We start from the raw sequence: 23,109 nt of genomic DNA, 5'->3' as shown, positions 1-23,109 counted from the left end.
CCAGTGTCTTCATCACTTCAAGAAGAGAACTCAAATCCCTCAGAATGTTGTGCAATCCTTCACAACCCCAGCACCATCCTCTCACTACACCCCCTCCCCACCAGTGTTCCACCATCGGGGTCTGCCTGCAGCTTCAGGACGACAGTCTCCTTAACTGTTCATGTGATCTTCACCATATTTGATGCCCACCCCCCTTGCTTCCCATACCACTTTGTTAACTTCTCCTGGCCCTTCAAAGTGCCCTTCAAACATCACCCTCAGGGAATCTTCCTTGACCACCCTCCACTCCAATCCAGGTGCCATGATCTTTAACCTCTGAGGCTTCTTGTACATATTTCTGCTCCATCTTCTGTGCTTCTTCTTCCTAGAACACAGGCTAGCTCACATTTTACTTACTTGTGTACCACCACACACAGACACACATGCTCACACACCCCTACCACAGGACACAGGAAAGACACGCACAATCATACTGTAAGTTGTGAACCAGTCACTCAAACCCAAATAATTCCAAACTTATTATTTTTATTACAATATATCTCACCAGACAAAAACGGAGATACAATATGTGCCAGTAGACTGACCTAAGGAGAAATTTTATATAAATTTTATGTATATAATAATGGGAGATGCAGGAGTTTCTACCATTAACAATTTTAGTGATATTTTCTAAGGCTTAAATAGTAGTCCAATACACAATTTTTTAAACTTGTTTCCCTCCATGTGCCACTGGTAGTACCAGCATGGTACAAAATTCCCTTTTGAGACCTAGCTGCTTTGTTCTTCCTAGTGGGTTGATGAAGATTGGGACTTGCTGAGGTTAAGTGTGGATATGAACGCAGAGGCTGAGGATTCTAAGACTTCCTTTAACCACCCCCCCACTTCCTTAGTTTTATTTCCATTGCTGGTACTAGTGTTGAAAGACCAAAGAACTTCAGTGTTGGCAGGATGCTGAAGAAATAATCCAGTGTAGGACACTGTTTCTAGGCAATAGCAAACATTTCAATCATCCAGGCTGGGGAAGTTCATAAGATGCCACAGACTGCAGCTTGGTTTGGAAGAACTTTTTAGTGTTTCATGCAATGTCTAAAAAAGAAGCATAAACTCTATTTAGTGATCGGAAGCTTCCATAAAGGACGTGTCCTGTTCTCCAGAAGGCATCTTTAGGAGGCAGTAAGAGGTGGCATAACTGCTTCTTTGTGCTTGACACCAGCCATCTTCTGCTTTCCTGTTGATTGACTCCCAGGCTAGAGGAGGAAAAAATGTTGTTTTCTAACCTAGGCTAGTTTTCTTGGCAGTGTTCTCTGAATTTTCAGGGCAATAGGAAATAAAAGCACAAATACTGGATGCTTTGACCCATCAGTGAAATTAAGGAGACATTATTTATTTCCGTGCTTAAATGTTAGTCAAAATAGTTTTATTAGTGAAAAATTAGGGGCCCTATGATACTTCCCCTTTCAATAAATGACTTTTTTCTTATCTGTTTATAGATAGATGTGTCTTACCTAAGTGCAACTTATATCTTTCTCAAGGAAGGAAAATACATTGGAGTGATCAACTAGCTAAATGTCCTCCTATTTCACATTTTAAGCAGCGGCAACAACAAAAATAATAATTACTAAAGTGTCTCTATAGCCTCAAGCTCCTCCCTTTCTACCTCACTTCCCTCCCTGCCCCACCAACAAGCCAGGAGAGTATCATACTAAAGAAAAATAAAAAATATGTCTAAGAAATTCTTTAAACTAGAAATAAAGATATTTCTATTATATGAGCTTGGAATTAGAATCAAATATAAAGAAGAAATTTTTTAAAAATTACTTGGTGCCAATAGTACACCAGGTTTTTCAATAAGAATTTTGTTTACATTTTCTCATTTAATCTTCAAAATAATCCTACAGGGTAGGTGCTACTGTCTCTGTTTACAGATAAGGAAACAATCTCTAATCAAGGGGTAAACATTTTTAACCCAGCTCTGACTTCCAAAGTCTAAAACGTTCCTACGCTGTGCTAGCTCCAAAAATAAAAGTAATTTTTAAATGGCAATCACCAAAGAATAATTATGTTTTGATAAATTTGCTTAATATGGAGAAAAACCCTAAAATATAGACACATAAGATTGGAGATTTATCTATGGGACTTAATCAAGATTGAGTAGGGAAATGTCCAGAGCTATCCATGTTCTGCACTGTCATACGGACTATATTTTGAGTTATTTCTTCATGAATAGAAGTTCCTTCTTTATAAACATCTGCCCTGATGTTTCCTGGTCTTCCACCCTACTCATCCCGGGCCGGTATCCCAAGGGCATCCTCTGACAGCAGGAAAAAGAGGACAGACCAACTTACTAGCAAGTTGCCCTTAACTTGTTGACAGCTTTTTCTATACATCTTGTAGTGGCCAACGGGAGCCACTTGACTTAATAGGACTTAATAGCAACTTAATAGGACTTGAAATTGTAAGGGCTGCCTGTTAATATTCGCACTAAAATCCGCTAAAGAAAAAGATTAACCAAAAAATCTTTGTGTGAGGTGTAAGCAGCCTGGGCAGTGCACCCGAGGCTTCACCACGCTGCCTCCAGACAGCAGAGGGCGCTAAATGGCACGAAGATTTGCCAAAGGAAGAAGGAAATAGTACTTAGGGTCTGTACGCAGTAGTCTTGATGTTAGCAACACTGCTCAAGTTACATTTACTGCCCTTAAAGAAGTAATATCAGAGTTTAATTCTCAACATCCCCTGCACAACAAAGAACACTTGAAATATGAGACCAAAAATGCTTTAGGGTTTGACATAATTAAATATGCAGCCATTTGTTCTGAGTAATACATTTTATTCCCTGTAGTAAGAGCCGCTGTAAAAGAAGAGAAATACGAAAGGCATTTTCATGGCCTGGTGATTTACACCGCCCCCCACCCTCCGTCCAATCCAGAAATTCTATAGCGGATCTGTTTACCATCTAGGAGAAACAAAGATAGCACCTGGGCTGGAATTCCGAAGGTAGGGAACACTTGATAAGGAAGAAAATGTGCAAGAAAATTGCACCATAGTTTTGTAAGCTGTTCTATTAAATTTTTCAGGAAAAAAAATTGCTCTGAGACTGGCTGTGATTCAGTTCAGCTATTTCCTGAGATGCTTCTGGGTTTAGTTTATGTAATAACATTCCATTTCCATAGCATGCCTTTTGTTTAAGGACCTCAGAGCACTTTTAAATGCATCATCTCCTTCATCCTCCCAACATTCTCCAAGAGGTGGGGGGGGGGGGCAGCAGGTGGGCTCATCTGTCTTTCCTCCATGAGCCACCCAGGACTCCCCGCTCAGGGCTCCAGCCACTGGCTCGTAGAGCCTCACATTCAGCTGCAGTCTGCCCAGCTTCGTGCATCTTCATTTTTAAACCCATGCTTTCCCCCAGGTAAACCTAAAGGTATTAAATCCCTAGGGATCCTGACACTTCCCAGAGAAGAACTTCCATGAAAATCAGATACACAAGAGAGTAAGTTTCCATTCTTCAGAAAGATATATTGAGCACTTGGTGTATGCTGGACACTATTTTAGGACTATTTTAGGCACAATGCAGGGACAAAAGAGAAATTTTTTAAAAATCGTGCTCTTTTGGAGCTAACATTCTCATGGGGAAACAGACAACATACATAGAAAGTAAGTTGATTAAATGGTATGCTGGAAAATGATGATTGCTATGAAATAAATGAGAACAAAGTAAGGAGAACACGAAGAAGGTGATGGGGGAGGGGGGCAGGTGAGAGGAGGATGGGACCAGCAGGGAGGTGATATCCCAGCAGAGACTTAAGGTAGTGAGCTAGGAGGTGACCTGAGGCAGAACCTGCCAGGCAGAAGGAATATCCCTGCAAGGGTAGTGGTATGAGACTTGCTTGGCCTAAGGAGAAAGGAGGGGGCCAGTATGGCTGGAGGGGAACAAATGGGGAGGTGGGGGGAGAGAAGTGGAGCAGAGGTCAGAAAGGCACTAGGGGTAGGGCAGGAAGGCCTTGGAGGCCACACGAGGACTTCAGCTTCTAGGCCAGGGAAGTGGGGAAATGGGGAGAGTTTGAGCCTATAGCCTAGAGGACTGTGTGTGCTTTATTAAAAAAAAAAAAAAAGATTTTATTTATTTATTTATTTGAGACAGAGAGACAGAAAGAGAGGGAGAAAGAGCACAAACTCAGGGGAAAAGCAGAAGGAGAAGCAGACTCAGCAGAGAGCCTGACTCAGGGCTCAATCCCAGGACCCTGGGATCATGACCTGAGCTGAAGGCAGCCACTTATCTGACTGAGCCACCAGGCACCCCTGGTGCTTTATTTTTGACACTTGTTCCTTCAAAACAAGACAGTTTTGTTTTGATTTTCAAAATATGAAAGTATAGTGAAATAATTGAATACAGCTTTCTCTCTTCAAATTATGCATGTAAACTAGTTTCCCAGGGCTGCCTTAACAAAGTAACACAAACTGGTTTGCTTGAAATAAGAATAAAAATAGAATTGTTTTTTACAATAGAAATGTACTGTCTCACACCTCTTGAGGCTAACAAGTCCAAAATCAAGGTGTCTGCAGGGCCGTGATCCTTCTAAACCAGAGTCCTTCCCTGGCTCTCCCTAGCTTCCAAGGATTTGCCAGCAGTCCTCAGTGTTCCTTGGCTTGGACCAGCAGCCCCTCCCACCCCCCAATATGTCATCACATGGCACTTTCCCTGTGTGGCTCTCTCCTCTTCTTGTAAGGACACCGATCACACTGGGTTAGGGGCCCACCCTGCTTAGATATGACCTCATCTCAATGTAACTAATTACATCTGCAATGACCCGATTTCTAATTAGGGTCACATTTTTGAGGCACTGGAGGTTAGGACTTCCACATGTTATTTTGGGAGGGGGACACGGTTCACTCCATAACACTATGCATGCCTCCCAAGATTCTGACCTCTACGTTGCCCATCTGCCTACTGAGGATCAGTTCCTGGTCTGGTGAATGAAAGGGTAGTTAGTAAGCATCCAGAGTAGGAAACCAGTGTGAAGGATTGTAGAAAAGGATTAGGGATGACACCCAGCACCTGATCTCAATCTCTAAGGGTGCCTTTGCTTCATGATTGGGATCATGAAGAGTTCCTCTCATGAGTACTTACAGAGCAAGAGCCAAAGTGCACTGTACAGCATGCAGAGCCAATAAGGAGTTTATGGGCACGATGGAGAGTCAACCCCAGAAGAACATTAACCGACACTTAGGGTGAACTAAGTGGCAGTAGCCATTGTTCACAAAACTCATCCGATCTGCACAAAAACTTATGAGGTCAAGTGATTGGTATTCCCCTTTACAGATGAAGAAACCAGCTTTCAGAAAGATTAAGTAACTAGCTCAAGGTCAACAGCTAATCAGTAGCGGAGAAACCATTAACCATTTCCATCCTCCAGAGGTTGGCTTTATTGCAAGTTGTCTTCATTACCCTGAATTCGAGATCAGGTTACCATTCTTCATTCCTGGCAGCTAGAGAGCGCTAAGTCTTTGCTTTAAAAAACGCTCAGCTCCAGAAAGTTGCTGTGCCTTTGTGTTTGGTTGGGTTGGAAACAACCCAAAGTTATCCAACCCCCAATACACCCCAATATCAGAGCTGGAGAACTTGAAGATGAGGTATGCCCTCTGAGGCAAAGCTGAGAGGATCAGCAGCTGGTTCTGGGTAATTCGACAGGTGTTCTCGGCCTTACCATCAGTGATATCTGACAAATCACTTGACCTTCCTGGCCTATCTCTCCTTATGTGGGAACTAAGGAGTTCTGGATAGACTGCGTCATGACAAACCGCTAGGATCCCATTGTATACTAGAGCGATGTGTCATAAAAAAAAATCTCAAGGGTATGCTGGCGAGGACCCAGGATTCTCACAGAGCTCTGTAAACAAAAAACATCGGACAGTTGTCAGGCATTATGATAATTTTATTGATATTTGTAAAGCTAGCCAGGAAACACTTACCAACTTAACAGGAGCAGCCTGGTTAGGTAAATCTTACAGGAATCTTTGGTAATAAAGAATTCGATTTCTCTAGAGGAGTAACGAACAACCCAGGAATGCTAACTCCCATGGCCTGACTCGATACATCCCAATATTGCAGCCATTAATATAGGACCCGTGGACCCTCCCACTGGCTAAATGGAGCTGTGAGCACCCCCCCCCTTCTCCTTCCTGCTGATCTCACAACCACTCCCCTCCCCCCAGCCCCTGTCAATCCAGCTTTCAGACTCATGAGCTTATGATCTTAGAGTATGGAGACGGCCCCCCTCCCCCGTGAGGCTTCCAGCCTGACCAGGAAGGTAAAAAACAGGGGCTCTTCTGCATCTTCTTCCCAAACTGCCATTGCCTCAGATCTTGTGAACTCTACCAGAGGGGGGATAAAAAAGCAAATAAAAGAGGCAGCCTCATCAAAAAAAAAAAAAAAAGAGGGAGATTTATGATATTGGCGCCTGCAGAGGCTCTACTCCTCTTTCCGTGGAACCATCAATATTCCCTGGGCTGTGCCCTGGAATGTCCAGAGCTGAACTCTGCGTTCTGAAGAGCTCCTGTCACTGCTCTGGCTTGCCCAGACCTCCTCTCTCTCTTCCCTGCCTGGCCTCCCAGACCCCTTCTCTTCCTAGCTGTTGTTTACAAGGAGCTACCCCTCTCTGTAAATTAAGCCCTCAGCAGTCTCCCACTCTTAGAGGCCATGTGTTGAGCCCCATGAGCCGACTTGTGGCATTTATTAGTGCAAGAGGGAAAGTGCTTGCCTCATCAGAGAGAGCAGCTGGAGACAGAGCACTTTTCAAAGGCATGTAACTGACCTCTAGCTCAGCTGCTGGATGCCTGGGTATTGGGAACTCAGATGATTCTCTCTCTCCCTTTCTCTCTCTCTCCCTCCCTCCCTCATTCCCTCCCTCCAGCCTCCACCCACTCTTTTCAGTGGAGTCCTGACCTTGCAAGGCCTGAATCCCCCCCATCCATCTCCCTACATTGTGTCTCTCTGGTGAACTCAGGCTGGGAGATTAATTGCTGCTATCACCCCTAATCCATCACACTTCCCAAAGATTGTTTTGACATCTAGTTAATTTTTGGCTGATGATTTATCAAATTCTTATTACCGTGCTCTGAAGGGGCTCATTTATTGTGTTGATTCATGGTAATGATAAAGGGGAAGCATTTTGAATTTTAACTACATTTCCCTCATGCTTCTTCTACCCAGTGTAGTTAAAAAAAAAAAAAAAAAAAGGAGGGGGAGCCAACTGTAGCCAGGAAACTCTTAAACAATTCAAAATGTGAAAGAAAAGGGTAAGAGGATAAAATTCTTCCATTATGTGTGCAAAAGCCAAAAGTGAAAAAAAATGGTTATACATATGTGTATATAAATGAATGTGTGTGTGTGTGTGTGTGTGTGTGTGTGTGTGTGTGTAAAGCATTTTTGGCATCTGGGTCTCAACTACCTTTGGAGAAAGCTCATACCCCTAAGGCTCTTAAACATTTATTGCTCTGTAATATTACCTAAATGTCTACTACCATTCTATTCAAATAGAACTTAATGGTAAATGATTTCAGTCATGTACCAGTAGAAAAGTGAAATGAGTGTCTTTGCCAGGCCAGATGGCCATCCACCTTTAAAAGTGCAAAGAGATTTTCCTCTGCCACTCAGGTCAATCCCCAGACCTCACAAATGTCTCATTTGCCACTCAGCTTTGTTTTATAAATCCAGATGGTAGGAAGGAACCCAATGCCAATGTCCACCCTTTTCTCAGAAGAAGAGGAGCTAGTGTCTCAGGAATGAAGCAGTGAGGTGGCCCCCATGGGAAAGGCACTCCCAACAGTCAGGGGCTGCTGGAGGAGATGCAATGAATTAGAATAGGAAGACTAGGAACGGCCCTGGGGTGACCCACCTGGGGGACAGACTCCAGGCCATGCACTTTCAAAAACGGGGATGAGATTTCTGACCAAAGAAAGGGAAGAACCAAGGAACAAAGGAATAGAATAACACTTTTCCACCCAGAATCTCCAACAGGAAGGCTTTGGCAAAAAGATTCCACACACAGGCTTCCTGGATCTAGAGCAGACTCATCTTCAGTTTCTCTTAGTGCCAGGAATGTACTATGGACGTGCCCATCCCCCTCCCTGTATGTACCTCCCAATGCCTGCCCTGGGTCCTTGCCTGACCTGCCTTCTTTCTGTAAGTGTCACAAACCCAGGTCTGTACTATAGGAAGTCACGATCACGCCAAAATCTTTAACCTAACTGTAGACATGGCTGGCCCAGGCAGAGGTGTGCAGCAGTTGGTCTTTAAGATGTTAAGATGATGAGGTGAGGAGCACCTGTGTGGATCAATAGGTTAAACATCGACTCTTGATTTCAGCTCAGGTCATGATTTCAGGGTTATGAGATTGAACCCCATGTGGGGCTCTGCACTCAGTGGGAATCTGCTAGAGATTCCCTCCATCCCTCTCCCTCAGTCTCTCCCCCACCTTTAAAATAAATAAATAAATCTAAAAAAAAACAACTTAAGATGATGAGATCAGAAGAAAATATTAACTGCCCTCCCTCCACCTTTATAAACTCTGCGGTTTTCTCTCATTTTCTCTTTTTTGAAAACTTAAATCATTTGTCTTTTAGAAATAGTAAAATTTTAAAAATAAATAAATAAATAAAAATAAAAATAGTTAAATCCATAAAGAAAGCAATCTAGGCCTAGAAATTTAATTATGTATCTATTATATATATATACACACATACATACATATATATGTGAGGAAATAATGAAAATTATTTTAAAAAGGCAGAGACATAGGCAGAGAGAGAAGCAGGCTCCCTTTGGGGACCCCGATGTGGGACTCGATCCCAGGACCTGAGCCAAAGGCAGACACTCAACCGCTGAGTCATCCAGGCGTCCCTCAAGTTTTGAAGGAGCTGTTTATTTTGATATATTTTAATTCGCATTTTACCAATATTATATTCTTTTCTAACAGTTTTCATTTTACCTTGATTTGCTAATATATTGACGTATAACTGCTTAAAATTTTCTTTTAACATTTAAAACATTTAAAAAATCTATTTTACTTGTGTGTTTACATTTTCTTTATTTTTCTTGATCAATTTTGCTAGAGATTCATCTACTTTGTTAACCTTCTCCTGGCTCAGTAATGGCACCACCATCCGACTAGCTACTCATGCTGGAATCCTCTGCACCATCCCGGCCTCATCTCAGACCTCACATGGGTCCATCTACAAATTATTTGAGATGAGATACAGCTTGTGCAGAGTGGTTTTCCTCTGCCACTCAGGTCACTCCCCAGACCTCACAAATGTCTCATTTGCCACTCAGCTTTGTTTTATAAATTTAGATGGTAGGAAGAAGCCCAATGCCAATGTCCACCCTTTTCTCAGGAAAGGGATCCATAGTATCCAACCCCTAACTCCCTCTGTGATCCCACCTTAGCACCTCCCTTACCACCCCCTGGCCACCCTGACCTCTGTGTTACTCTTCCAACAAGCTGGTAGTTCTCTGTTTCAGAGCCTTTGCCATTGAGTCTGTTCCCCCAGAGAGTAAAATTGGTATTTGGTATTTTAAACCTTCTCAAATTCCATAGTACACCCATCTTCCATCTGTCTCAGTAAACTAGTTCAGCTCCTACCTCACAATGAAAAAAGAAGTCAAAATAGTCATGATCTCAAATGGAGTAGGAGAGGGAAAACCCTAAAAGGTGCCACAGTTCGTTGTTGAAGACAGGCAGCTGGTTGTGGGGAGAGATACAGAAACATACTCAGGATGGTCACCGCTGGTGGGTAGAAGGGTGAGCACACCAAACATTGGCACGGTAGCTCCCCTAAACGTCTCACGATCTGGTCACAACAATGGTTGACCTGGCTTTCATGATACTTCTCTCAAAAACACTTTACCTTTTAAAAGGCACCAACCACATATGGAGAATATGCTCTTGGAGTAACTGTTCTCCCTGTCCTCTCCCTTCCCCAGCTAAGACCACCACCCATCCACTCCCCACCTCCACTGACCCTCCACACACGCACACACACGCACACACACACCCTCCCTACATCATGCCTGACATAAAGCAATTCCTCCTGGACATAGATCTTCTCCATTCCTGCTCTTTCCCTAGGGAAGCTCACCTCTGTGTTCCTCACTGTCACCTCCAACACCTCTCCCCATGGGCCCTATCTCTCATCAGCATTAAACAAGCTCACGTTGGATGCAGCTTGGAAATAAAAATAGCTCATTGGTCCCTGTAGCTTCCACCCTCTCTGCGTCTACCCTTTTCACAGCCAGGATTCTCAAAAGAGGGATCTCCCTCCTTATGCACCTCCTCACCTCTGTCTCACTTCTCTATCTGCCCCCTTTAGGCTTTCCCTCCTACTTCATTAAACTGCCCAAATCCCAACCATCTTTATTTTCTTGTCTTCTTGGAAGCATTTGACATGACCAACCCTGTTCTCTTTACTGAGATGCGCCATCCCAACCTGACTACCTTTCTTCGGTTGCCAAGGGTGGCATCTTTCAGAGATTTCACTGTTCTCACCCCCTATTGGACCTTGGATGTTTCTCCCCTTGGATTCCATGACACCACTCTCTTGGCTCCCTTCACCTCTCAGACTTGTTTATAGTCTCCTCTTCCTCAGCCTGCCTTCTGTGACATCCCTTAAATGTAAATGTTCCTCCAAGTTCTAGGATCAGACTTCTCCTCTGTAAAATATCTGTGAGTGACCCCATCTTCGCTCCAGTAGTCATCTATATGATGGTATCTTTCTGAGGGGGGAAGGGAGAGAGAGAGAGAGAGAGAGAGAGAAGACAAATAAGTCACACCCAGACCTTCCTTCTGAATTGCAGCTTCTTTTCTGGTAGAGGACCAACAGGTACTTCCAACTCAACATACTAGCATCTGCATCCCACCAACAACCCAAGCCTGGTCCTTCTGATTCTATCTCAGTGAACAACATCACCACTTCACCCAGTGGTCCAAATAAAGCTGGGAACTCCAGCTTGGCTCCTTATCTTCCCTTTCTTCCCCTTCCCGTGCCACCTACTATTAGCGACCTTAGTATTTCTGAAATAAGTGGTTTCACTTCAATCTCCAGAGCTTTTGCCTCTGTTTTGTCTTCTAGTCTTTACAATTACAACAACCCTTGTCTACTTTCTGCTTTTGGTTTATACTTTTAAAATTCATTTCCCACATTGTGGCTATGTTGATTTTTAAAATATTTTTTTCTGATTACACAAGTCATACATATCGATTCCAGAAAATGCTGAAACCAAAGAAGACACTGAGATGAAAACTAAAATGGCTCATAATTCTAGAGGTGATCATTGTTAACATTTCACAATTTATGTATATGTGCATATACATATATGTATGTGTTACACATTTTAAAATTGATCTCATATATTACACACATTTTGATACTACTTTTCTCACAGAATAATATATAACTTTTGCATGTTAAGTATTTTTTCTTTTGCCAATTTCATCAATAAAATAATATACCATTATTTTAATTTGCATGTCCTTGGTGACAAGTTAACTTAAACATAATTTCACATGTTTTTTAATTATTCGAATATGCTTTCCTTAATGATTGCTTCATGCACTTACACATTTTGCTTTTGATGTTTATTTACTATTGATTTCTTTGTGAATGAAAGTTGCTATGGATATTATGTATGCCTCAAGTATTTTCCAAGAATTTTAACCTTCCCTTTAATTTTATATATTATGTTTTAGAAAATTTATAAATTTAATGTAATGATATCTTTCAACATTTTCACTTATAGTATTTCCCTTGTTTTAATGTTTTAGTATCATTCCTTAATGTTCCCCAGATTTCTACTGAAATTTTTATTGTAATTACATTAGGGTTATAAATTAATATTCTTTCTATCAGTTGAACATGTCATGTATCCTTACTAATTAAAGTCATCTTTCATATCTTTCAGTAGCTATGAACTTTTCTTCATGTAAATTTTCTGTTTGGTTATTTTCCAGAAATTTAATATACATACTCTTGATGCTATCTGAAAAGGATTTTTATTAATATGTTTTCTAATAGGTTGTTAGTGTAGAATAAACATACGAATGCTTGTATATTTATTTAGTAACTAGTCATCTCATTAAACACTCTAATGCTAACAGTTTTACAAATGCTTCTTGTAGATTTTACAGGTTATCAGAATATAATCCATACATTACATAATTTTTCTTCTCCTTTCCAATATTTTAGCTTCATATTTTCTTGTGCTATTTCTGGGACTTCCAGAATACTATTAAATGATAATGCTGGGAGCCAGTATGTTTCTTTTTCCTAGACTTATGAGAGACTGTCTATAATGTTTTATTATTTAAATATAATTATGGCTTTTTATTTAGTATACCTGTCATTTATCATGTTAAAGTACTTCATATATCAAGTTTAGTAAGAATTGTGTTTGTAATTAATCAGGAATGAAAATTAAATTAAATCATATTATAAAATCTTTTAGGGCATCCTAAAATATGTAAAACAGGTTAATGCTAAAATATTTTTGCATCTCTAAAATAATCCTTTCTTAGCCATCGGTAATCATCCTTCAGCTTTCTGTTGGATACAATTTGCTAATATTTGAAGGATTTTTATACTTATACTCCAAAATAAGATTGACCTGTGGCTTTTATATCTAAAATATTAACTGTCATGTTGGGTTCAACATTATGACAGCTGGTCCACTGAGAAGATTTCTATCTTTTCCTGTGCTCTGAAACAGGCTTAAATAGCATAAGAAGTATTTCCTCTTTGGATATTTTCTCATAAAATACTTTGGGGAGATAATTCTTTTATTGATTTTTCAAATGCATCCATACTTACTGGCTGCTTTCTAAATAGTCTGTAATTGTAGATTCTATTTGCTTTTTATTTAATTCTAAACAAAAGTTGTTTTTCTTTTTTCTCCTAACGTCCGAATGATTGATTGTTTATGTATATACTTTTATTAGAATTTTTTGTTTTTGCATCATGATCAGATAGTGAGGCTTGTAAAATTTCTAGTCTTTAAATTTATTGAAGATTTCTTTGTAGCCAGGAGTAGGATTAATTTTCATAAACAGCATGGATGTTTCAAAAGGAGATGTATTTCTATTTAGAGAGTACATGATTCTGTATACATTAAGAGATATGATATATGTATCATTATATCCAATGTCATTATTTACTCAAATTTTGTTGAACTTCCATGCTGGATCACAGGCAACACCCTTTCTAGTACCTGGCACAGCTATGTGTTTTTCTCATTGCAAAAAAAAAAAAATGTATTGGTCATTTTCACAGGATTTTAGGGGGCAAAATTATATATCCATAATCACAACTCCATTTACCCAGAAGTTCCCAGACAAATCTTTCTGAAATGCAAATATCATAACACCTTTTTTTCTAAGTATTTTTAAAAATATTCCATTTCCACTCTCCACCCCCTGTTGTCATTGGGATAACGCACGGACTCCAGAAAATAACCAATAAAAACCTTCAAGTTCTGCATCCTGCTTGCCTCTCCCTCCTCCTAATTTGCCACTCCTCATAGATTAATCAGTTCATCAGTTATGATGAAACTATTGGCTTTTCTCTCTTCTTCGTTCCAAAGGTTTTGTACCTGCTATTCACAAAGCCTATTCCCTACCCCCTGTGTTTACTTCCTTAGATTCTACTTATCCTTAGGACTCAGCTCACATACTACTTCCCACCCTAGGCCTGAGATAAAGTGTCTATAATTCTTTCTGTATTCCAACTTGCCCTTTATTGCTCTGGTTCTTATTTATCTTGTAATTGCCTCTTTTTCTAATTAGACTGTGCCCAAAGATTGGGTGACTTTTTCAGTGCCTAGGGTAGTGCCTCTCACAAAATCAATACTCAACAGAACTGTGGACAGGGTCAGGGCTACAAAATTAGTTCCAGTCTTACTATATAAGTCTGTGCTTATTACCAAGGACTGAGCAGGACTGAGCTTTCAGGCTGGATGTTTTGTAAAAATAATAATTGTAACTGACATTCTTGAGCACTTACTACATTTCAGGCACCAAATACAAGCATTATTATTTAGTGCCAGCTTTGTAAGTGTGTGACCATTGCAGTTGCACAGGACACTATGCTCAGTAGGCAGCCCCATGTTTGTAATGCTCAAGGTTAACACCTTGAAATTTGTCTTGTAAGTTAAGTCTGACAAGACAATGGAGCATGCACTGGCAGTTGTTGGGAGCCTTAGCTCATGTATGGTCACAACTCTCTGCCCCCACACCTCTCCAGAATGGGTTCTCAGTCACCTTCTCTCACTCCTACCCAGCAAATGCTGTCATCCTCTGCCCCTGCGTGTCATCCTGGGAACAGGGAGAGTTGGAGTCAAGCGTCTGAACTCTGCATGTCAGGTTATGGGGCAGGAGAGTACCAGTGAAGGTTTGTGTTGCCCCATAAGAATCCCTGTTTTTCCTAGGAAGATCAACATTAAATGTTTAACAACAACAACAAAAAAAAACACCATGTCAAGTTGATAGAGAAACAATGAAAGAAAAGAAAAGAGCTTTTATTCCTGTATGTTGTTTGTTTTTGTTTTTGTTTTCAAAAAGAGGCCTTGCATTTTCATTCTGCACAAGAGCCCTGCGAATTATGTAGCCAGTCATGCTGTTATTTTTCTTATTTCAAAGATAAGGAGAGCAGAGCCACTGCGAGTCTTATATGGTGATTCTGTGAAAATGAGAAAGACATCTTTTCTGGGCAGACCAATTATAACACACCATTTTTCCATGGCTTCACAAACAGGATTCCTTTATGTAAGGCACAAAACATACAATCATCTATCTGCAATGACCCTGAGGAAAATAAGGGATAAAACCCACCCAAGGTAACAGGGATCCTAGAGAGTGCATCAATATTCAAACCCATGCATTCTGGCCTCAGCATCTGTGCTCCAAACTAATATACTAGTTTCCCAATTTTGCCTGATGAAAAAATATTTATCTAAGGTATCTTTGAAGATTTACATTTCAAGGCTTTACCTAATACCCTGGAAATCAAAATGTCTAGGAGAGAGGTCTGGAAAACAAGCCACAATTTTAAGCAAGTGCCATAGGTTATTCTTATTATCTCAGAAGCTAGAGAAATACTGTGATACTATACAAATTCTATAACAACTGACTCTTTAATTTGCAAAGGATACAACAAGAAGTTAAGTAGCAGATTCTGACTAGCAGAAATGTGATAGAGAAAAATACCAGCCAGTAACAACATTATGTTCAAATGGACAGCAAGTTTTGTTATTGTTGCTGTTATTTTTAACATACTTTTATTTATTTTTTACAAAATCCCATCCTTATATCCATAACAACAATGTTGCTCCAAATGGAAATGAATTAGAAAAGGATGAGAGGGCCTTTCCTTCCGTCTATAATTGAGTTTTTGGTATGAAATTGGTCCTATCATCATAAAATACTAGACAACTAGACAAAGTAAGTGAAATAACTATATTCAGACAAAGTAAAACAAGTAATGTTGGACTTTTTTTTTAATTTTATTTATTTATGATAGGCACACAGTGAGAGAGAGAGAAGCAGAGACATAGGCAGAGGGAGAAGCAGGCTCCATGCACCGGGAGCCCGATGTGGGATTCGATCCCGGGTCTCCAGGATCGCGCCCCGGGCCAAAGGCAGGCGCCAAACCGCTGCGCCACCCAGGGATCCCAAGTAATATTGGACTTTTAATCATAAAAGGAAAACACTTGAGATGAGCCATACACTCATCCTGGCATTTTTCACTAAGGCATTTATCAGACCCTCACAAAGAAAACCTAAGCAGAACAGCAGAATGAGGAGATCAAAACTGGAGTGCAGAGGGACGGAGGCAGCTTGCATTTATGAGGAAGAATACCAAGAAATTACAAAAGAAATCAGCATAGGGGAACCAAGGATTCTTTGACTGATTCTAAATTGTGCACTTGTGGTGTGAGCATTTACAAGGCAAGGCAAAGAACAACTACCTGCAAAATGAAACATGAACAGCTACTAAAGGTCACAAAGACCAGGACATGTTAGAGTTATAAGCAACCAGAATAAAAGTGTCTTCACTGAACACCCAGAAGATTCAGGAAAAATGTCAGAAAACCATTACATATAGGTTAGATTACATTAACCCAGGTATAAAGTCTTCTTTAGACATGCAGTAAAATATAGAGAGATAAATACATATAGATATAGACATGGATATAGATACAGATACAGATATAAATAAAGTCTCAAAAGGAGCAAAATGATCTACAAGTAAAATTAACTGCCTGAAAACAAAACTCAGTATCCATTAAAAAAAAGAACAAATATGGGCCCTAAATAATGCAATAAATCCAATGTCTAGTACTTGATCAAAATTACTAGACAAAGAAGAAAGAAAATGTGACCAATTATAATGAGAAAACTTAATTCACAGAATGTTACAAATCGACAGAAGCACACCTAGAAATGATAGAAGGATGAAATTAGGAAACAAGTGCTTAAAAACAACTATCAGAATCATGTCTAAGAATTTAAAGGAAAACATGAACATAATAAAGAATAAAATGTAGACTATTAATGATCCCAATGGAAATTCCAATGTCAAAAGTATAGTATTTGAAATTTAGAATTTACTGGAATTGAACTAGATTAGACACTGAAGCATAAAAGATAAGTACATTTAAAGACATAGCAACAAATACTATCAAAACTAAGCATTTAGAAAAAAAACACAGGAATAAATGTTGTTAGAACTTTAGTGTATTTGAAAAGATATCAAAAAAAAAAAGAAAGAAAGAAAAGAAAAGATATCAAGTGGCCTATATATGTGTGATTGGATTTCGAGAAGGGATGGAGGAAGCAAAAACATTGTTTAAAGAAATAATGACTAAATGATCTCTACATTTTATGAAAAAGAACACCCAACAGATGAAAGTTTCTCAAGAAATCCCAAGAAAAATAAATACAAAGAAAGCTATTCAACTATATATCATTAAAGATGCTGGGAAGTGTTTAAGACAAAATTCTTTAAAATAACCAAAGAAATAAGAAGGGAGTACAAATAAGAATATCAACAGATTTCTTATGAGAATCAATATAAGCTAGAATGATAATCAATAAGGGCAAACAAAATCAAAAACAAAATAAACAAACAAAACTTATCAATCTAGAAATCTCTGTTCAATGAAAATATATTTTAAAAATAAAGGTAAAAATTATAGATTAACAAAAGCTAACTCTTTATCAGATAATTACACTACAAAAAATGTTAAAGGTAATTCTATATATTAAAGGAAAATAATTCCAAGTAGAAATTCATATTTACACAGAAGAATACAATTTTTCAGAAATGGTAAATATGTGGGTAAATATTAAAGACATGTCTTCACTATAATTGTTTAAAATTATAAAATAACATTGTGACATATAAAGAGGTGAAATATATGACAAAAATAACACAAAGAACAAGAGAATGTAGTATGAGAGTATACTATTTTTGGTAACATCTTTATTGAGATATAATTTGCATAACATACAATTCATTGAGTTGAAGTATATAATTCACTCCTTTTTAGTATATGCATAGAGTTATGCAAACTCTACCACAATCGACTTTTAAAATTTCTCATTACCTCAAAAAAAAACCTCATAGACTTTAGTCATCCTCCTCCCTTTAGTTATCCTCCTCCTTTAACCCAGCCCTAAGCAACCACTAATCTACTTTCTCACCCCATAGATTTCACTATTGTGGACTTTCATAGGAGTGAAATCATATAGCACATTGCTTTTTTTTTTGAGAGCTTCTTTCACTTAGCACAATGTTTTTAAGATTTATCCATGATGTAGCATGTATCAGTACTTAAAAGTATTTTTATTGCCAAATAATATTTCCTTGTTTTGATATACCACATTTCACTTATCCATCCATCAGTTGATGTGAATTTGGCTTGCTTCCACTTTCTCACTATTATTAATCATGGTATTATGAACATTTTGTGTAATTTTTTATGCAAACACATGTTTTCAATTATTTTGGCTCTATAAGAATTGATACAACATGTGCTAATTCTATGTTTGACCTTTTGGGGAACTGCCAGACTACTTTCCAAAGCAATTGCACCATTTTACTTCCCTGCCAGGAACATATAAGGGTTCCAATGACTCCATATACTCATGAAATCTAGCTATTGTCTGTCGTCTTGATTTTAACCATCCTGGTAGGTGTGAAGTGGTGTCTCATTGTAGTTTTGATTTAAATTTCTCTAGTGGCTAATAATGTTGAACATCTTTTAATATACTTATCGGTCATTTGTAAATTTTCTTTTAGGGAAATCTAGTCAGATCATTTACCCATTTTTTAAATTGAATTCTATGTCTTTTCTTACTGAATTGTAAGGGTTCTTTTGGAGGTATACTTGTTTGATGTCCTTGCATTGTACATGAAATGGTATAGTATTATTTGAAAATATAATGAGATAGAAGTGCCTGGCTGGCTCAGTCAGTAAAGCATGTGATGCTTGATCTCAGGGTTGTAAGTTCAAGCTCCATGTTGAGTGTAACAGGATGCCCAGTTCTGACATGCAAAGAGCTTGTAAGTCATAACTCCCTTTCTTATAACAAGAAAGAACTAGAAAAACTACAAATGAATAACTTTTCTTGGACCCATCAGAGAACTGAGATTGCAGGGCAAACTGCCACCCCAAAATTTAGAGTGATAGGAGAATTCAGAGAATCACAATTGAGAACTACTTACCTTGAGCAGAAGCCACTGGAACTGTTGACTGTTAGGAACATTTAAACAGTAATTTTGACAAATTGCTGGAGGCTGAGTGTAGACTAGCATAAATACCAAATTCCTAGGGTTGCAGTTAGTCTTAGGGCCCAACATTTCTGTTGTCTTAACTCCATGAATCTCTCTATCTTCTCATAGGTAGGTGGCACTGCTTGGAAACGAGGACCAGTAATCATTGTTAAATACATCCAGGATGGCATCCATAACAAAGACAATCCCCAGGTGGAAAGATTTTACCAAAGTTCATCCCACTTGGAGTAAAGACACTTGTTAAACTCTATCATCTGTCCTGTCCTTCCCATCTCACCAAGAGAACAGGAAAAAAGCTAAGACAATCCAATGAGGATCACAGCTCAAGACATGGGCCCACTGACAGATAGAATCTTAACCATAGGGACACATGGGTGGGCCCAATGGTTGAGCATCTGCCTTTGGCTCAGGTTGTGATTCTGGGGTCCCAGGATCGAGCCCCACATGGGGCTCCCCAAAGGGAGCTTGCTTCTCCCTCTGCCTGTGTCTCTGCTCCTCTCTCTGTGTCTCTCATGAATAAATAAATAAAATCTTTTAAAAAAATCTTAACCATAAGAGTATTGAAGGCTTCTCCAAAACCCTACCAGGGCACCGACAGGGTTCCAATATAACACTACATTACAGGTACAAGAGTCCCAAGACTCTGAGGAGTGGTACTTAAAGAAGCCCAAAGACCAACAGGAAACAGAAACATGGACATTCAAGGAATTTGAGGCCTCTGATACCTACAGTTATATCAAACATTAAATACAGCCCAATTTTTAGCAGATTAGCATAAAACCTCACACCAATTGCCTATTTACCTCAATCCCTATTACCTGATACAGCATGTTACATTTTCCAAAAAAATAAAAAATAAAAGCATACTAACAGAAAAAAAAACAAAACCACAATCTGAAGAAATAAAGTAGGTATCAGTACCACACTCAGATATAATAGAGTTAGGATTATCAGACAGGGAATTTAAAATAACTGATTAATATGTTAAGGGTGAATGAAAAAAGTAGACAACATGTGAGAACAGATGGGTAAGTAAGCATAGAAATGGAAACTCTGAGAAAAATTCAAAGGAAATGCTAGAAATCAAAAATACTGTAACAGGGGATCCCTGGGTTTAGCGCCTGCCTTTGGCCCAGGGTGTGATCCTGGAGTCCCGGGATCGAGTCCCACATCAGGCTCCTTGCATGGAGCCTGCTTCTCCCTCTGCCTGTGTCTCTGTCTCTGTCTCTCTCTCTCTCTCTTTTTCTCTCTCTTTGTGTGTGTGTCTCTCATGCATAAATAAATAAAATCCTTAAAAAAGAAATACTGTAACAGATATTAAAAAAAAAAAAAAAAACCCTTTGAGGGGTTTATTGACTAGACATGGCCAAGACCAGAATCAGCAAGCTTGAAGAAATAAAACTTCAGTAAAAACTCCACAAACCAAAATGCAAAGAGAAAACAAAAGGCAAGAAAACACAACAGAAATCCAGAAACTGTAGGACTATTTCAAAAAATATAAGCATAATTGGAACACCAGAAGAATTGAGAATAAAGTAGCATATTTGGGGCAGCCCCAGTGGCGCAGCGGTTTAGAGCCGCCTTCAGCCCGGGTGTGATCCTGGAGACCCGGGATTGAGTCCCATGTCAAGCTCCCTGCATGGAGCCTGCTTCTCCCTCTGCCTGTGTCTCTGCCTCTCTCTCTCTCTCTCTCTCTCTCTCTTTCTCTCTCTCTTTGTGTGTCTCTATGAATAAATAAATAAAATCTTAAAATAAATAAATAAAGTAGCATATTTGAAGTAATAATATGTGAGAGCTTTTCAAGATTGACAGATACGAAAGCAGATATCAGCACAGAGAACACAAAGCAGGATCCATAAAACAAACAAAACAAAACAAAACAAAACAAAACCCCACCCAGACAGATCCTATTCAAATTGCAGAAAACCAGAGAGAGAGAGAGACCTTGAAAGACACCAAACAGAAGCAAACACTTTATTTATAGGGGGAAAAAGTACAAATTTCAGTAGACTTTTCTTCAGAAAGCATGTAAGCAGGAAGAAAGTAGAGTGAAGTATTTCAAGTGTTTGGGAGACAAAACTCTAGAATTCTCTATCCAGTGGAACTATACTTTAAAAATGAAGCAGAAGTAAAAACTGCTTCAAACAAACAAGAGCAAACCTGTCCTGTAAGAAATGAAAAAGAAGTTTTTCAGGGAGAAGGAAAATGACATAGGTCAGAAACTTGGATGTACATTATCTTAATCCATTCAGGCTCTGTATGAAAATACCACAGACTGGGTGACCAATAGACAACAGAAATTTATATGGTTTTAGAGGCTGGAAAGCTAAGATCCTCATTGGGTTCTGCATAGTATGTTCAACAAATGGTGTTGCAACAATTGGACATCCGTGTGCAAAATAAATGAAAAAATACATTTAGAAACCTGTACCAGACCTAAGTCTTCACAAAAAAAACTTGAGATGAATTATAGATATAAATATAGAATAAAAAACAATAAAACATATGAGAAAATAAATGTAGGTACTTTAGGTTTAGTGATGAGTTTTTAGATATAATACTGGAAAAACATCCATGAGAGAAAAAATAGCTAAATTGGACTTTATTAAAATTAAAACTGTAATTTTAAATTAAATTAAATTTTAATTTTATTTTATTAAAAATTAAAAATTTCTCTGTGAAATACATGCAATAAGAATATTCAGTTAAGAAAACACAGAGTTAAGAAAATCATTAGACAAGCCATGGAATGAGAAAAAATATTTGCAAAACACTTATTCAGAATATGCAAAAACACATAAAACTCAGCAATAGGGAAAGGATCAAAAATGGGCAAAAGATCTGAACAGACAACTCACCAAAGAAAATACACCTATGAAAATTAAGCACATAAGAAGAGGTTCAGCATCATTTGTCATCAGGGAATTACAAATGAAAACAAGAATGTGATGCCATTGCATACCTATTCAAACGACTAAAATTAATCAAATAAAACTGATAATACCAAATTCTGGGAGATTAAGGAACAATAGGGACCTCATTCACTGCTGGTGGGAATGCAAAATTGGGAGGGCCACTTTGGAACGCTGGAAATTTCTCACAAATCTAAATGTACCCTTACCATATGATCTAGCAATCATGCTTCTAGGTATTTCCTCAAGTTATTTGGAAACGTAGGTCCATACAAAATCTACACTCAGATGTTTGTAGCACCTTTATTCATACTGGAATATGAAAGCCACTATGATGTCCTTCAGTAGGTAAATGCATAAACTGTGGAACATTCAGAAAAGGGAATAATAGTAAGTGATATAAAGAGCCATCACACCATGAAAAGACATGGAGCAGTTTTAAAGGCATACGGCTAACTGAAAGTACCAGTCTGCAAAAACTACATACTGCATGATTCAATTATGTGACATTCTAGGAAAGCTAAACCTGTAGCAATAATAAAAATATCAATTGTTGCTAGGGTTTCTGGAGAGGGGAATATTGAGTAGGTGAAGTGCCAGAGAGTTTTCAGGGTAGCAAAATGATTCTACATGATAATTTAATTACGGATACATGGCACCACGAAATTTTCAAAACACACTGAACTTCACAGCCCAAAGAGTGAACCTTAATGTGTGTAAACTTAAAATAAATCAGAGAGTCAGAGGATCCCAGGATGGAATGCAGACTGTGACAAAATGATATTAACTGTCTTACACGTATGTAAAACAGTCTTGATTTGAAGAGATGGTGAGAAAGGCACTGACATAAGTAACTTTGGAAATGACCGAAGTTTGTGAAACCAAAGGCAAAAGGAACTGTGCATAAGCGTTTACTCTAGTTGATAAAATTTTTCCATGGAGAGATGGATTAAAATCTGAAACTGCTTATTCATGTCCAGTGAAACTGGACAATTAAGTAAATGGGTGGCAGACTGAGGGATTTAGGTTTCTCACTGCTGTTGGAGTTTTCAGATAAGCAAGGGATGGAGACTAGATCAACCCATGTGGTAATGGATTAGAGTTGGAAACATCAGTATGAGTTCATGTTTAGCTTAGTACAGATACAGATGGTTACACAAGGAAATATTTATATTTATGTGAGTCTGCAATGGATTGATGAGCATCTCCCTTAATTGTGGGAATGTGACCTTATTTGGAAATAGGGTCTTTGCTGATATAATTAGTTAAGTATCTCATGATGAAATCATCCTGTATTTAGGGTGGATCTTAAATCCAAGGGCTGGTGTTTTCATAAGAAGAGGAAAAAGCACAGAGA

General features: G+C 38.7%; 1 long non-coding RNA gene across 1 annotated transcript; it reads right to left on the bottom strand.

The window, feature by feature from the left end:
• Positions 1-508: 508 nt before the first annotated feature.
• LOC140599662 (uncharacterized) lies at positions 509-10,766 on the bottom strand. The gene is made up of 2 exons (XR_012002564.1): positions 10,608-10,766; positions 509-5,885 (listed from the first exon to the last, which is right to left on the bottom strand). It is a non-coding gene; the product is annotated as an uncharacterized lncRNA (long non-coding RNA).
• Between the last annotated feature and the right edge of the window lie 12,343 nt (positions 10,767-23,109).

The sequence above is a fragment of the Vulpes vulpes genome, chromosome 7, assembly GCF_048418805.1.
Source record: "Vulpes vulpes isolate BD-2025 chromosome 7, VulVul3, whole genome shotgun sequence".
NCBI lineage: Eukaryota > Metazoa > Chordata > Mammalia > Carnivora > Canidae > Vulpes > Vulpes vulpes.
The sequence above is the reverse complement of the archived record's forward strand: the minus strand, read 5'-3'. Positions and strand labels throughout refer to the sequence as shown.